The 14,780-nt window shown below is 39.3% G+C and overlaps 1 protein-coding gene across 6 annotated transcripts in view; it reads right to left on the bottom strand.

Annotated features, from left to right (window-relative positions):
- Positions 1–14,780, bottom strand: part of LOC140410883 (transcription factor AP-2-beta-like) — a 49,944-nt gene that overhangs the window by 20,678 nt on the left and 14,486 nt on the right. The window lies entirely within an intron of this gene.

The raw sequence follows: 14,780 nt of genomic DNA, 5'->3' as shown, positions 1-14,780 counted from the left end.
TCAGTAAATACACTAGTATAGATATTGTCTAGCTCAGTAAATACACCAGCATTGATATTGTCTAGATCAGTAAATACACTAGTATATATATTGCCTAGATCAGTAAATACACTAGTATAAATATCGTCTAGATCAGTAAATACGCAAGTCTGGATATTGCCTAGACCAGTAAGTACACCAGTGTTGATATTGTCTAGATCAGTAAACGCACTAGTATAGATATTGCCTAGATCTGTAAACACACTAGGATAGATGTTGCCTAGACCAGTAAATATACAGATATAGAGATATCCTAGACCAGTAAATACACTAGTATCGAGTCCTGATCAGTAAATAGACTAATATAGATATTGCCCAGAGGAGCAAATATACAACTTTGAATATTGCCTAGGCCAATAAATATACCAGTACAGATATTTCCCAGAGCAGTAAATATACAACTATAGATATCACCTAGACCAGTAAATACACAAGTATAGATGTTATCCAGATCAGCAGATACACAAGTATAGATATTGTGAGCAGTCTTTGGTCCCCTATCTAAGGGAGGAAGTGCTTGGCTTGGAAAGGGTCCAGAGGAGGTTCACAAGAATGATCCCTGAAATGAATAGCTTATCATACGCGGAGCGGTTGATGATTTGGAGTTTAGGGGATGGCGGGGGGGAGGGGGGGGGGGGATCTTATCGAAATTTACAGGATACTCCAAGGTCTGGATAGAGTGGACGTGGAGAGGATGTTTCCACTTGTAGGAAAATCTAAAACAAGAGGGCACATCCTTAGACTGAAGGGATGATCCTTTAAAACAGAGATGAGGAGGAATGTCTTGAGCCAGAAGGTGGGGGAATCTGTGGAACTCTTTGCCATAGAAGGTTTTGGAGGCCAAATCACAGTGTCTTTAAGTTAGATATAAATAGGTTATTCATTAATAAGGGAATCAGTGGTTATTCAGAGTAGGCAGGAGAATGGGGATGAGAAAAATATCAACCATGATTGAATGGTGGAGCAGACTCGATGGGCCGAGTGGCCTAATTCAGTTCCTATGTCTTATGATGTTATGGTCTTATGTCTGGATCAGTAAATACATACGTATAGATATAGTCTGGATCAGTAAATACACCAGTATAGGTATTGTCTCTATCAATAAATACACACATATAGATATTGTCTCCATCAATAAATACACAAGTATAGATATTGCCTAAATCAGTAAATACACCAGTATAGATATTGTCTGGCTAATAAATGTACAATTATGGATATTGTCTAGATAAGTAAATACACGAGTATAGATATTGTCTAGATCAATGAATATATTAGTATAGATATTCTAGATCAGTAAATACAGAAGTATAGATATGATCCAGGTCAGTAAATACAGAAGTATAAATATTATCCAGAACAATAAATACACTAGTATAGATAGGATCTAGATCAGTAAATACACAAGTATAGATACTGTCAAGATCAGTAAATACACTGTATAAATATTGTCTAGATCAGTAAATACATAATTATAGATATTGCCTAGACTAGTAAGTACACCAGCATTGATATTGTCTAGATCAGTAAATACACTAGTATAGATATTGCCTAGATCAGTAAATATACTAGTATAAATATTGTCTAGATCAGTAAAAACGCAAGTCTGGATATAGCCTAGACCAGTAAGTACACCAGTATTGATATTGTCTAGATCAGTAAACACACTAGTATTGATATTGCCTAGATGTGTAAATACACGAGGATAGATGTTGCCTAGACCAATAAATATACAGATATAGAGATATCCTAGACCAGTAAATACACTAATATAGAGACCTGATCAATAAATAGACGTGTATAGATATTGCCCAGATGAGCAAATATACATCTTTGGATATTGCCTAGACCAATAAATATACCAGTACAGATATTTCCCAGATCAGTAAATATCCAAGTATAGATATAGCCTAGACCAGTAAATACACAACTATAGAAATTGTCTAGATCAGCAGATACACAAGTATAGATATTGTGAGCAGTTTTGGGTCCCGTATCTAAGGGAGGATGTGTTGGTCTTGGAAAGGGTCCAGAGGAGGTTCACAAGAATGATCCCTGAAATGAATAGCTTATCATACGAGGAGCGGTTGATGATCATGGGTCTGTACTCATTGGAGTTTAGAGGATGCGGTGGGTGAGGGGGGGGGGGGGGGGGGGGGGGGGGATCTTATCGAAATTTGCAGGCTACTCCGAGGTCTGAATAGAGTGGACGTGGAGAGGATGTATCCACTTGTAGGAAAAACTAAAACAAGAGGGCACATCCTTAGACTGAAGGGGTGATCCTTTAAAACAGAGATGAGGAGGAATTTCTTGAGCCAGAGGGTGGGGGAATCTGTGGAACTCTTTGCCATAGAAGGTTTTGGAGGCCAAATCACAGAGTATCTTTAAGTTAGATATAAATAGGTCATTGACTAATAAGGGAATCAGTGGTTATTCAGAGAAGGCAGGAGAATGGGGATGAGACAAATATCAACCATGATTGAATGGTGGAGCAGACTCGATGGGCTGAGTGGCCTAATTCAGTTCCTATGTCTTATGATGTTATGGACTTATGGCTGGATCAGTAAATACATAAGTATTGATATTGTCTAGTTCAGTAAATACACCAGTATAGATATTGTCTCTATCAATAAATACACAAGTATAGACATTGTCTCTATCATTAAATACACAAGTATAGATATTGTCTAGATCAGTAAATACACCAGTATAGATATTGTCTGGATAATAAATGCACATCTATGGATATTGTCTAGATAAGTAAATACACTAGTATAGATATTGTCGAGATCAATGAAGGTATTAGTATAGTCTAGATCAGTAAATACAGAAGTATAGATATGATCCAGATCAGTAAATACAGAAGTATAGATATTATCTAGAATAAATACACTAGTATAGATAGGATCTAGATCAGTAAATACACAAGCATAGATATTGTCAAGATCAGTAAATACACAAGTATAGAAATTGTCGAGATCAGTAAATATACCAGTATAGATATGATGTAGATCAGTAAATACAAATGTATAGATATTACCGAAATCAGGAATTCCACCAGCATAGATATTGTCTAGATCAGTAAATACACTAGCATAGATATGATCTCGACCAGTAAATACACCAGCATAGACATTGCCAGGACTGGTAAATACACACGTATAGATCTGGCCTCTGTATTAAACACTATCCTCCCAACAGTTTACAGTGTGTGCAGTGGAATATAAACCACTGAGCAGCGGCTCCATTCGGCACTTTCAATCATATTTATTAAAGTCTTGTAATATCACTGTGCTAATTTAGCCCTGGAATATCTCGAAGGCATATTTTCATGTTAATTTCTTTTACAGATCATCAATATGGAAAATAATACTTGCTTCATTTGTTAATAATTATGAACAGATTGTGCTTTGAAACATAATTCTGCAACGAGCTTGATAGCGTTCAAACGACTGGAGGAAATCGCAAACCAATGACCGTGACAAAAACGCAGCTTGAAGCCTTCAATTCCTTACGTGTTCAGAATGTTCAGCCTCACATCTTCAGTATGATTTCGTAATGCAATGTGTAAATATGTTGCAAGTGTACATGCAATTGTTATGGAAGTTAATGTATTAATAATAACCGTGAATAGGCGCGCATTTAATGTAGCTAACCACTCCGTGCTTAATTTTAACTGCAAACAATACAGTATAGTAAACATGCGCTTCTATTCAACAGCAATCCTAATTCAGCTATTTTCGTCAGCGATTATTAGCTTTTACCCGCACGTCCAGAAACTGCCTTGGCAACTAATATTTCCTTAGTTAGTAATCAAGAATGCCCTTTATTCACTGCAAAGGTTAATGTTAATATGCATTACGCTTGGTGTGTGAATGCATATCTTAAGTTAAACCATCTAACTGTATGTACATTTCAGTTGTCCAATACGCTAACAATAGGACACCTCTGCCAATGGGCAAGTGCTTGCCGCTATTGATATGGCTAACGTTTAACCTAAAATGAAACTTTAAAAAAATACTTAGACAAATGTTTCAAGCTACTTGTCTCAGTTCTTCTTGAGTTGCAATGTCGATTACCACATTATGACTGTACAATGCAGTACATCTATCCATTCATCTGTCGATTTGTTAAATGCCCCATCGACCAAATGTAAAAATATGCAACTATTTCAGTGACTGCAATAGCCATTCCATGGTATAGCGTGGCCATAAAGATAACCCGATATAAAAATGTTCAAGGTTCGGTTTGTGAGAGCTTTCTCCCATTGTTTTGTTTGATTTTAACTGGCTAATGTAGCACAACATTACCATTTCCACTTTATTGATTGTTCATTGACCAGACCCGGCAAATCATATTTTGCCTCCCTCTGTCAATTCATATTAGCAAAAACATTTTTAACATTATGTACATATTGAAATCAAGAGTGCGTTTTAATGTTAGCCGTAATGTCTCTGCTCAGACAGGAGCCACGGTCCCTGAGTACTGTATTAATAGCTCAACAGGGGCTAATACGGAAAATTAGACTTAAACGAGCTCTAGAGATCCCTAAATGAAAGCGTCATTTATCACGCTGGCTACTTTAACTCTCCTCGTTTGCTCTCTCTTCTGGGACCAACTCATTTCCTGTTAAGTAAATTACCTTAAAAAGTGCCAGGCAGCTATTCCCACACAAAATGCGGCACACTGACTCTTGACCATCTCGTTAACCCCACTTTGGAAAGGCAGCCATTCTGTATTTTACAATTAAGTATTAGCTTCCCTCTTTTCTCGGTTGGCCTGCGCTGTATTTAATCCTTAAAAACATGAAATCACTCATCTCTGCAACGAAATGCCTGGAATTTGTTTGAAGAATATAAATAAATTGTCGCGGGGGGGGGGGGGAGGGGGGGGGGAAACTAAAAGTAGCAAAGAATAATTATTAAAGGAACTAAATTATATGTGCTGACAATTTCTAATTTGGATTTATTTGAAATGCATTATCTAGGCGCCACATGTTTCACAATCATTATGGCGATCTTTGCAAATTCTACCCCTGATGTCAAGGTCCTCGAAGGACATTGCGTTGCAGATATCTGCAATCAAATACTGCTCAATATGTCGGTAACAAGCATTTTCAATTAATTAGAGGCGTAGTTTTTGTTTCTGTCTTCTTTATCTAAAAAAAAACATTTTTTTTAGAAAATCGACATTTATTTAATTTCGGGAATGCTTGTGAACCATTATTCGAAACAATATATTTGAGTGTGCACTGCAAATTTCGGAAACTGAAGTAAATCAACGCTTTTAATATGAAATACTTCAATATTTAGATATTTATTTGCAGTAGTTTCCAGTTTATCGTCTGCACTCAGCCGAACATACTTTACTAACACATATAGACAAGAGGGCCGTTTTCTATATTATGTCTTAAGCAATGTCGGTGACATGCTGTATGTCTCATGTATCATTACAGAAGACCACTGCTAATATGGTGCCATCTAAACGTGGGAATCAGATAACCATTCCCAATATATAAGTTAAATCGCTATGCTAAATAATGAAGTAAATCCATATTAGAAAATCTAAAATGTCTGCTTCCAAATCATTTTCGTAACACACAATTTTAAAACAACGGGTTTGCAGTTTCAATCTATAGAATTAAATTTTGATCTTGAGCAACGCAAAAGTGAAAAATCCAATTTTGAGCGAATGCGTTATTGCAACAAGCGTTTAATCATAATGACTTACAATGTGCAACTGGCCAAAAACAGATTTGAAACTAATGTTAAATCTGTGTAACCCAATCTTGCGTGGAGCCGTTTCCCACACATGCGCAGTGGACAGCACAGGCAGTTGGGGTGGTGTTGCCGCAAGGATCTGGTGTCCTCACGTTGCTAAGCAAACTTGCGTCTTGCAAAGTTGTTGCAATTTTGAGTGTTTCCAACAACAGTTCCATTTTACAGCTAGGATTTTTAATGGTTTCCTTTAATTGACATTGTGGCGAGTCGCATTTTACACATGTACATTATTGTTCTTGCTTGACATTTTGGCTTTTACAAGCACTTTAATCAGCAAGTTTGGTAAATGTTCAATTGCTCTTTGGCTTGTTAGGAGTGGACTGGAATCGTCTGCACGCGCGATGAAAACATTCAATGTTTACTTCTCTCCATTTTCTTTATAGGTACACATCAAAACCCCAAATAAGGTTTTACAGGTTGCCAGCTAAACGTGGAAAAGCTCTTACTATATTAGCACACTCTGACAATCCTGCAAATTATAATAGTTTAACACAGTCATAATGAAACAATTTGCTGCTTTTCAACTGTTGTATAGAACCATAGTCGTTTACTGGACAGAAACGACATGTAGACCATCACATCTGAACTGGCTTTAGCTAGATTGATCCGAAATCTAAGCGCACTGCCTTCTTCGTCCCATAGGTTCGTATCTTCCTCTGCTTTTGATATTTATCCAATTTCTCTTTAAAATATATAGTGGCCTCCGTCCAAACACTTCCTGTGGCAAAACATTCCAACTCCAAGAGTCCTCTGTAAAAACATATTTTCCGAACACCTCCCCTCATATCTCATTAACAATTTTAAATTGATGCCCCTCATCACTGAGTGGATACCCAACGAAAATAACATTTCCTTAATCACTCAAAGATTTTCATAATTCTAAACAAAAAGTCTAGTAAATTCTTGCTTAGCTTTCCTGATCTGGTGCAAATAATACAGTGTGATCAATTTATGCAAGGGTTCTCTGGATCACCTACTGAAACATCGGTGGAAAATTTTCTAAACTATGGAAAAATTGTATAAACAGACATTTGTACTGCTTCTGTGGGATTTCAACCGACTTTCTGCCAAAGTGATGGTATAAGAATGTCTGCAGGATTTTAACCCCAAACCAATCCCCAATATCTCAAAATTCCCCAGAGAATGTTAGTTTTCAGGTCTAATTCTGATGAATCCAGACTGTGCACTTTCTATAGCCTTTGTTGCAATAGTAAGAAGTCTTACAACACCAGGTTAAACTCCAACAGGTTTGTTTTGAATCACTAGCTTTCGGAGCACTGTTCCTTCTTCAGGTGAATCCTTCCTCAGGTGAATTGTTGCAATAGAGCATGCAGAACTATAAACATTACTGTAACTATGCCCTAACCAATGTTTTTTTAGGACTTCATCATTACTTCTTCACTATGTAGTATAAACCTCTATTTGTAAAGTCCAGCATTTATGGTGTTTTGTATTGTGACTTGTCTACCTGCAATCCCACTTTCAGGGAAATATCTATTAGAACCTGAGGTCCTCTCTTTACCTGTATGCTCCTACTAAGTACATATCAGCATTCCGTGTGTATCCTCACATTTTGTAAATCCTATGCTTAACTCTTTTAAATTGCACCTGTCATCTGTACGTCATTCTTCTTAACTGTCCATGTCTACATTGCTAGACGTTTTAAGTTTGTGTCATCAGCAAGCTTTGAGATTGTGTCGTAGAAATGTGATCTAATTTGATCTTTTTACAGCTCAAATATGTGTGCATTGAACACCAATTACAACCCCCACACTGAAAAACATCCAACCAAATATTGGAAAAGGCCATTTTTCAAGACTTCAGGCAGGTCGTTAGTTAGATGCTTTGCATAGGCTAATGTGGAATCTAATACCTATTTTAGAAATTTACTGCAAAATTGGCCTGCTCTGCTCAGGCTTTGCCGATGTGGATGCAGACTAGCATATATAGTAAAATCCAAAAAGATAAATAGATTTTCTTTCAAGTTTGCAAACAGGAGCACAACTCCTGGGGAATGCTGCCTGTGTATAATTGGTTTGCTCCTATCCCTTGCCCTCTAGCACATATTTGAGAACCACTGCTGGTGAGTCAGGTGGCCTGAAATTGGATCTCACAATGTGGGCCAAGTTGACTCTGGAGGTGCAACAGACATTGGCGCCTCAGCCAAAATATTAAGGTGAAACCTTAAGGAGACTATTCAGATGGCCCCTTCGGCCAATATCTACAGACATGTGCAACACACATCCTACCTGATTCACACTGAAGACAGCCAATTTATCCCATTATATTGCACAACTATTCACCATATTTGTTAAATACAAATGGTGGGATAGCAAGCCTTATATCAGTATATGCAAAAGACACACAGATAGGTGACTTTGAAAGCAGATCAGATGTAAGTGTAACATCACATTGATAGATTAAGTGAATGGACACAACTGTGGCAAATTGATTTCAGTTTAGACAAATGTGAGGTCATCCAGTTTGGATGAAAAAAGGATAGAACAGGATAATTTCTAAATTGTTAAAGTTGGATATAATGGGAGCTCAAACAGGTTTTTGGGCCCAGGTACACAGATCATGAGCAGAAACTAATCAAAAAGGCATTCTGGTCTTTATATCTAGAGGACTAGAAAGAGGGGGGTAGAAATCATCTTTCAGCAATACAAAACCCTGATTAGACCAAATCTGAAGCAAAGAACAAAGAAACATACAGCAGAGAAACAGGCCCTTCGGCCCTCCAAGCCTGCGCCGACCATGCTGCCCGTCTAAACTAAAATCTTCTACACTTCCGGGGTCCATATCTCTCTATTCCCATCCTATTCATGTATTTGTCAAGACACCCCTTAAACATCACTATCGTCTCTGCTTTCACCACCTCCTCTGGTAGTGAGTTCCAGGCACCCACTACCCTCTGTGTGAAAAACTTGCATCGTACATCTCTTCTAAACCTTGCCCCTTGCTCCTTAAACCTATGCTCCCTAGTAATTGACCCCTCTACCCTGGGAAAAAGCCTCTGACTATCCACTCTGTCTATGCCCCTCATAGTTTTGTAGACCTCTATCAGGTCGCCCCTCAACCTTCGTTGTTCCAGTGAGAACAAACCAAGTTTATTCAACCGCTCCTCATGGCTAATGCCCTCCATACCAGGCAACATCCTGGTAAATCTCTTCTGCACCCTCTCTAAAGCCTTCACATCCTTCTGGTAGTGTGGCGACCAGAATAGAACACTATACTTCAAGTGTGGCCTAACTAAGGTTTTATACAGCTGCAACACGTCTTGCCAATTTTGATATCCAATGCCCCGGCCAATGAAGGTAAGCATGCCGTATGCCTTCTTGACTACCTTCTCCACCTGTGTTGCCACTTTCAGTGACCTGTGGGCCTGTACACCTAGATCTCTCGGACTGTCAATACTCTTGAGGGTCCTACCATTTACTGTATATTCTGCACCTGTATTAGACCTTCCAAAATGCAGTACCTCACATTTGTAGCACTGTGAGCTAGTCTAGGCACCACATATGTAGAAGGATATATTGGCCTTAGAGGGAATCCAGAAAGATCCCTGAGCTCTAGAGGTTACATTAAGAGGAAATATCACATTAACTAGTGCGATATATCCTGGCATTTAGAAGAATGAGAGTGATTTATAATTTTTTTCTAAATGTTAAGGGGAATAGAAAGGGAAGATTGGGAGAAATCTTCAATGTTTTAGGGAGCAACAGACTAGGAAGAAGTCTAAAAATCAGGTCAATGTTTTCTGTATTGAAATTAGGAAATATTTCTTCATGCAAAGACTAGTCAGAGTTTGGAATTTTCTTCCATTGATGACATTTGCTTTTTGTACAATTGGCCATTTCATAACGGATATTGACAGATTCTTGTGAACTACAAATAAGAATGGATATGGAGCAAAGACAGTTATGTGGAGTAAGGTCATATAGCAACCTTAATTGCAATCAAGGGGCCAAATTGTCCCCTCCTGTTCCTGTCTTCATATGTTTTCTTCTACCTCAAATCTAAATCATCTTCATAGACTGAGAACAAAATTATTCAGCAATGGTTTCTGTATTATACCACTTTCAAACCTTTTCCAATCTTTCATTCTCTCCATCATGTACACTTTGCTACACGCTCCTTATGACCTGGGTCTGATTTTTTTTTAACAAACCATTTGTAGAACACCTCATGTGACGTTTTCCAACAATCCAAATAGAATAAAGTGATTGAATTTGTTTTATTTATCCAACCGGTTTCCTTCAAAAATTATGAATCAAAACTCGCTTTTCACAAGTTGGTGCCAGGTCTTTGTCGTGAACCTATGCTTACCCATTTTATCATAGATGATGGATTTAAATGGTGGAACCCCAAACTTCCGTGGGGGGGGGGGGGGGGGGGTGGGGTCGACTAAATGGTAGTCATGTTTCTCCTGCCGATTGTGTACCCTTACCCATTGGACGGAGTATATAGTCGTCAGCTGGTCTGTTGTTGTCCGTCTTAAACCCCAAACAAAGTTGAAAGTTCTCCCTTGAGTTCGGCCAGAACTGGTGTTAGCCTTAACTGTCATACAGACGCCACTTTACCCTTCTCTTCAATTCTAAATAAGTGTGTTGGATTGTCTACTGCCCCACCCAATGGTGCATATTATACATTGGATTGGATTGGATTGGATTTGTTTATTGTCGCGTGTACCGCGGTACAGTGAAAAGTGTTTTTCTGCGAGCAGCTCAACAGATCATTAAGTGCATGAGAAAAAAAGGGAATAAAAGAAATACATTCAAGAAAGGTTCAAAATATATCAACAAAGATTCACTTCCCCTTTTTTTAACAGCCTCTAGGGCACATGCTATTATGGCCCAATGGTTGTGGTAACCTTAATTCCGCTTATCTTTTCATACTACGGATTACTTTTCCAACAATATATCTATCACTTTTCATATCCTCCACCAGTACACTTGTATGGTTATGCCACCACCACATGTAAAAACACAAATATATACTTTTTATCTCAGTAATAAATAAATACATAATCTTTATTGTCACAAGTAGGCTTACATTAACACTGCAATTAAGTTATTATGAAAAGCCCCTAGTCGCCACATTCCAGCGCCTGTTTGGGTATACAGAGGGAGAATTCAGAATTCTCAACCGGCATGGGAATTGAACCCACTCTGCTGACCTTGTTCTGCATCACAAACCAGTTGTCTAGCTCACTGTGCTAAACCAGCCCCCATTAGCAATAACTCAGCTATGTCTTCATCCTCAGCAATAAGGCTTGGCCCTGTACATTTCTGCACCCCATATTTTACTGTTCAAATGCACACACGCCGATTTATTATTTATTTTCACGGTGTGTACAAGTGATTTCTCATATTCCCACCTCAGTCTTCCAAAGCTCTCCATCTTATCAAATGGCGGGGCAGTTCTGGGAAGGAGGGGGGGGGGGGGATGGATGCCGAAGGGCCTATTCCTGCTCCTAATTCCTATGTTCGTATATACCTCCTCTCCCATTATTCATATTCTGCATGGCCATCTTTAACATTGTAAACGCAACTTGACCGATTAAAATTCCATTTTTGAGGAGCTCGGGGTGTGGGGGTATCTGTCACCACCGTTCAGCGATTTAATTGTGTGTAAAAACTTAACGCAATAAGTGCAATCCGTATCACTTTCTTTGCAGCTGCTTCCGTTGATTTTATTTGCTTCGGATTTAATTTTAATATCTCTGTTTATCAGCGGAAGTGATGCACTCTCTGTGCTTTTCTATGAAGAGATTTTTAGCATCAATAATCCAGTCATACAGTGTCCCTGTTGTGACTGATTTGCAATCTGAAACTGGGACTTGCTAAACACAGGAAAAGGGAACTCAGCAAAGTCCCGACTCAAGCAGGGGATTTGCCTCGATTTTTCAAATCAGCAAATAAACCTTTCTGGGGTGATTGTGATGAGATGTACATGTACGAGTAAGATCTTATGACATTTTTAAAAATTAGCAAGGGGGACAAAGCAGAACGTACGATTGCCAAATGAAGGTACAACGAGGAAACAATATTTACTTTTGTACAGCTGTCTCAATATTATGTCAGTTTAGATACAACACCCCCTTTAATGATATGGTCCTCGATAAAAACTCAAGTAACAAATACAATCAATATATTTGCGACAAATCGTGCAGACTTGCTCTCAACTTGCGGTACCGTGAAGTCATGTTTTGTTTTGAAGACCCTTGTGTCGTCAATGTTAAGTTAATGACATCCACTGGAATGGGGTGGGGAATGATTTGAAACCCTCCCGCCAGATAATAATATAACCATATATTTACTTGTATGGAAAATGCCAACTAGCCTGTTAACCCCACCCACGCGAGAGTTAAAATTACCTTAAATTGTTGCATGTGAAATAGTAGCAAAATAGTGTATTGTAGTAACACATTATACCGTGCAGTCAGGGAACTGATTGGTAGTTATTTTTGGAAATCGCGAAAAAAAATGGCGAGGTTGGTCGTTCCAAAATTCAACTCACTCCTGCATGAAAAAAACAGCCTGCAGTGAACTTTGCAGGATTTTGTATTTGCATTGCGTTTAATTTTGCAAACGATCGTTGGTCATCGTTGGCCAGTTACCTAACCTTACTTTCGGGGTTACACGGAACCTTTACGGCAAACCAAGTTGGTTGTCGCTCTTGTCATTTTGTAAGAAACAAAAAACCTAAATTTTGCCAGGAACAATGATTAACAAGACGGTTCCAGTACGTGTCAAGGAGGAAGCTGTTTTACTGGTAATGACCTGCACTTGGAGAGTTAATGGCAAAAGGAAAACTAACCCTGGAAGAACTTAACAGCGGTAATGACTCACAGCTGTTGTTTTGTTACTTTTCTGGGACAGTTGGATTGAGTTACACATTTTAGGAAGGACGTGAATGTATGGAGAGCGTGTGGAAAAGATTCAGGAGGATGGTTTCAGGGATGAACAATTCAGTTCCGTATACAGATTGGAGAAGTTGGGACTGTTTTGCTCGGGGAAGAGAAGGTTGAAAGGAGTTTTGTCAGAAGTATTCAAAATCACGAGGAGTCTGGATAGGTAGAAGAGGAGAAACGGTTCCCATTTGTGGAAGGATTGAGAACAAGAGGCCACAGATTTAAGGCAATTGGGAAAAGAAGCAATGGCGACATGGAGAACAACTAATTCACGCAGCGTGTTGTTAGGATCTGAGATGCACTGCCTGAGAGTGTGTGTTGGAGACAGGCTCAACGGAAGCCTTTTAAGAGAGAATTGGATCATGAGCAGAATTGGGAGAATGTGCAGGGTCACAGCGAGAAAGTTGGGGAGTGACACGAGGTCCACACACGAAAGGTCGAATGGCTCTCGACTGTTTTGTAGCCATTCTGGTGGTTCAAATAAACATTCCAGTGTTGATAAATTAGAATCATACTTTGAATGGAAAAGACATATTAGATATATCTACTCGTGCTTCCCAAGATCTTCCTTGTAGCTTATTGGTAGCAAACGAGAGTATTGGGGAAAGATAGCTGTTAGACTGGGGCGGATATATCGTATGCCGGCTATAATTTCATGATTTTCATATTTAAATGTCAGTTTTAAAGGCAGGGGTCGAAGTGCTTTCCTTGAATTACTAGCCTTTTTAAAGAGAAGCCTTCACCGTGAAGCTGACTTCAAAGCGTTTACCTTCACGAGCTATATTCTTCTCAGTGAAAAGTAAGAGGAGCCAGAGATTGCAGAATCTTAGTTTATTCGATTTTTTTCTAAAATGTGGCATCTTCTTTGAACATCCGCAAGGAGTGATGGGTCCTGTGAACTTCGCCCGGGATAATGTAGGCAGGCGCCTTGCACGCAAAGTAAGCGGACACTGGAGCTCTCCCGGCGCTTTGTAAAGAGCCAATGGAGCCGGGACGGATATGCCATCTCTGTATATTCACCTGGTGACGTGACAGCCTGCGAACAAGCACTTTCCGTCCCCTGTGTCTGTATTTTTTTAAATAACCTGCTGACGGAGATTAGAGCAGGCTGGTCAGTCAAACGTGGAGAAAATAGAAAGCTGGGCTGTGCACGGTTCACGGAGCTTGCATTGGGATAGCAAGGTGCAGGGAATGTCAAAACAATCACAACACATCAGCACAGGTTACCACACACAGACAGCAACACAAAAGCGGGGCGCGCGACCAAATGGAAGCAACACTCCTGCCGGTAACCCAGTGCAGAAGAGCAATGAGGAGGGGAGGGTGGGGGGCGGTGGAACACAAGCACAGGGTACAAACTGGCGCTGAACGCATGGATACAAGCAGGAAATTTCTGCACCACCCGTACAATTAAACACAACACTGTAATCATTACACCATCAAAGAAGGAACGACAGACAACCCTTGAACACAACTTGGACAGGAGAATATAATAAAGCAGAAAACCATCATCTGTATACCCAGCCAGCACAACCAGCTTCTAATACCAGAATCAACAATGGCAAGCGTTCAAGCAAGGGCCAACACACCACTTACAACATTGCGTGAAGTATAAAGCAAAACCATCTCAAGAGATGTTAAGGGAGAAGGAGGTGGCCAACATAAGGTCTTCGACAAAGGTCTACAGTGACAACATCGAGTTTAAATATATAGATTACTAGTATTTCTTTTCTACACAAAAAAATGACATATTTGGTTACACCGCCCATTCTTTGAGTCAGATTCGTGTTGTTTTCAATCTTAATTCGGAAATGCAAGGATTAAGTTAGTCTGAAAAGAGCAAAGCTACAGCCATCTCTGCATTTCCACTCTGATTTGATCTGCCGTTGACAAATGATGACGGGACTAACATTGTCATTGCGTTTATCTGATGGACGTCTACCTTCCTGACTGTCCATTTGTCTATCCATCTATTTCACTGTCCAGTCCTTCCAACCCTCCTTCAGTCCGTCAACCCATCTTTCCACTGATCCATTTATCTGGCC

This window comes from Scyliorhinus torazame, chromosome 4 (assembly GCF_047496885.1).
Source record: "Scyliorhinus torazame isolate Kashiwa2021f chromosome 4, sScyTor2.1, whole genome shotgun sequence".
Classification (NCBI taxonomy): domain Eukaryota; kingdom Metazoa; phylum Chordata; class Chondrichthyes; order Carcharhiniformes; family Scyliorhinidae; genus Scyliorhinus; species Scyliorhinus torazame.
Note: the sequence above shows the minus strand (reverse complement) of the source record. Positions and strands in the feature narration are given on the sequence as shown.